Raw genomic sequence first — 3,087 nt, 5'->3', positions numbered from 1 at the left:
TCTCTCTCTCTCTCTCTCCCCTTCTCCCCTTCTTTCTAACTGTTTCTACCCCTCTCTGTTTTTCTCTCCCTCCCTCCTTCCCTCCTGGTCCCTTTGTGTCTCTCTCCCTCCTCTCTTGTTCTCTCTCTTTTTCCTCCTCTATTTCCTTCCTTCCCTCTCTGTCTGTCCCTCTCCCCCTCTCTCCTTTCTGTCTCTCCTTTTACATTTGTGTCTCAGTCTCTATGTTTGTCTCTTTGTTCCTCTCCCTCTATAGCTTTTGTTTCTGCTGTTCACCTCTCTTTGTCTGACTTTCCATCTTTGGCTTCCTTCCCCTCCCCCATTTCCTGCCCCCCTCACCCGCCTCAGTTGAGGTGAGCAAGACCAGCACCAGTTTCCACCTCTCAAACCCCAACAATGTCTCTGTGGCCTCCTCTTCCCCTGTCCCCTCACCCCTCCCCTTTCCTCAACATCTTGGCTCAAGGCGAGGTTATGGGAGCTGTTTCCAGCACAGCAGTGAATCCACCCTGGCAGGGTTCACTGAGTTGAGTGATTCTCTGTGGCCTTGAGGGCAAGGAGGCCTGTTGACTCATCTCTGCCCCTTACTGAGCTTCGTGTCTGAGCTGGGGTGCCTCAGAGGCCTGCAGGGAGCCCAGAGCTTTCCCACAACATTGCCAGTGTGCGCTTGTTGTCCCCAAAGGGAAGTCAGGGCTGAAAGGACCCCTAGAGGCCATCTAGTCTGAAGGAGGTGCCGTGATACAGTGGAAAGTGTGTGGGGTCTGGAGTCTGAGGACCCGAGTTCCAAAGTTAGTTCTGCTTCTGATCCTTTGTAGGATCTGGGGCAAGTCACCGAATTCCTATAGATCCATTTGGTGGGAAGCTCCTGTGGGCAGGGGTTCTTTTTTTGCTTCTTTCTGTATCCCCCAGACCTTAGCACAATGGCTGGCACTTAGGAGATGTTTAATAAATGTTTAGTGACTGTTTCCTCATCTGTAAAATGGGTGGGTTGGACTAGATGGCCTCTGTGGTCTTTCATCTCAAAGTCTGTGATTCTCTATCATTTCAATCCTTTCATCTAGAAAAGATGGAAATTCAAACTCAGAGACAAGGTCACATAGCAAGCCAGTGGTGCATCAATCAGTCTATGTGGGAGGAGTGGGCTAGGGATGGAAAGGGAGATTACTTCCCCTGGTGGTCCAGATGTTCCCAAGGTCCTCTTCTTTGTAGAGACCTTTGGGCACCAGACGACCAAGGTTTGGGAATAGATTTCCTGGGGGGATCCTTGGATGGGAAGAAAACAGATCTTTACTTTTACTACTCTTTAAATAAAATGTATCATTTCCTTCAATGATGATTAACAACAACATTCTGAGAGGGAATCCATAGGTTTTACCAGTCTTCCAAAGGGGTCCATGGTACCAAAAAATGCTAAGAACCCCTGATCAAGTCCAACCAGCTCACTAAACAGAAGAAGAAACCTCTTGAGGGGAAGTGACTTACCCAAAGTCACACAACTCCACCCTACGTCTTCTGACTCCAATGCTCTCTACAGTCTGTCCCCCCCTTTCTCCACCTGGTGGGGAAGCCTGGAACCCCCTGTGACCACAGCTCCCTACTACCAGGCCCCTGGATATTGGGGGGCGTGGCTGGCACTGTTGTTCTGGGCTTGTGGTTGAGGGAGGGCCTGACTTGGGTTCTGGGGTTGGCTGCTGCCTTCTTTCTCACTCACTCTCTCAGAAGGAGACAGGAAGTTGGGGTTGGACGTGGGCTGGTTGCTGAGAAGGCAAATTGAGGCAGTGACAAGGAGCTGGAAGCCTCGTCCATCCTCCGGGGGGTGACGGGGCTGATGGACCAGAAGGACCATGTGAGCCGGGCTCAGTGAACATACCAGGCAGGAGCCCACCATAGGCAGGTAAGGAAAGGGTGCCCAGCGCTTCCAGGGGCATCCAAAGGGAAGGGGATGGCAGGAAGCCTTGAGAAGGGTCTTGGGAGAATCTGGGCCCTGTGGGACACTAGTGACTCTGGACTAGCCCCGAGAAGGCTGCAGCGCCGCCTCATCCCCTGGCATCGGCCCCATGGTAACCCCACGATCGTTCTGGAGATCCCAGACTTGTCTCTGGGGATCCCCGACCTTAAGCCTGTGTGAGAATCTTGACCCCAGCCCCACAGGGAGGTAGCAGCGGTCCCCGGGTCCTGGGGGCAAAGGCTGCCTTCTCCAACAAGGCTTTGGGGAAGTCCCTGAAACTTGGCCGGGGCACAGGGGAGCTGGGTTTGGAGCCAGAGGAGCTGAGTCCAAGCAGGGGCAGCATCACAGGAGTGAGTGCCCAGGAGCCAGCGGCAGGAGGGAGGAGAGCGGAAAAGCTTTAGACTGTATCCGGGCTCTTGGGATGGGGTGGGCCATAAGGTGGGACCTAAAGTGACCCTTTGCCTGGGTCAGGTGAGACTAGATGAGCCGAGGCTTTGGGGAATTCCCCAACTGCTTTAATGTGCATTTACAAGGGGCAGCTGGGTAGCTTAGTGGATAGAGAGCAAGACCTGAAGATGGGAAGTCCTGGGTTCAAATGTGGCCTCAGATACTCCCTAGCTGTGTGACCCTGGGCAAGTCACTTAAGCCCAGTTGCCTAGCCTTATACCTCTTCTGCCTTGGAATTGAGAATTAGTATCAACTGTAAGACAGAAGGTAAGGGTTTGGGTGTTTTGTTTTGTTTTAAGTGTATTTGGAGACATTTAGTTCAGACCTCTCATCAGATAGAAACTGAGGCCACATGACTAAGTAATGCAAGGATGGGGCTATAAACCGCTTCTGATGGTGACTACTTTGTCCCCTGACTAAAAGGAGGGCTCTGGACTAGATGGCCCCTGAGATCTCTCCTAGTTCTGGATGATGACCTCAGAGGCACGGAGGAAGCTGGAGTGTTCTTTTCTCCCATTTGTTTGGACAAATAGAGGACAGTTTGTTCAGCAAGCCCAAGGAGGGGAGTGTTAGGGTCACAGTCCTGTGGGAAGGAGACCCTTAGCTGCCAGAGACCCCTGGGAGAGGGAAGGCTTTTTATCCCTTTCCCAGAGCTTCCGGGATACGCATAGCAAGGAAGATTTCCAATGTGGGATGGA

The sequence above is a fragment of the Gracilinanus agilis genome, chromosome 3, assembly GCF_016433145.1.
Source record: "Gracilinanus agilis isolate LMUSP501 chromosome 3, AgileGrace, whole genome shotgun sequence".
In the NCBI taxonomy this organism is placed as follows: Eukaryota; Metazoa; Chordata; class Mammalia; order Didelphimorphia; family Didelphidae; genus Gracilinanus; species Gracilinanus agilis.
The sequence above is the reverse complement of the archived record's forward strand: the minus strand, read 5'-3'. Positions refer to the sequence as shown.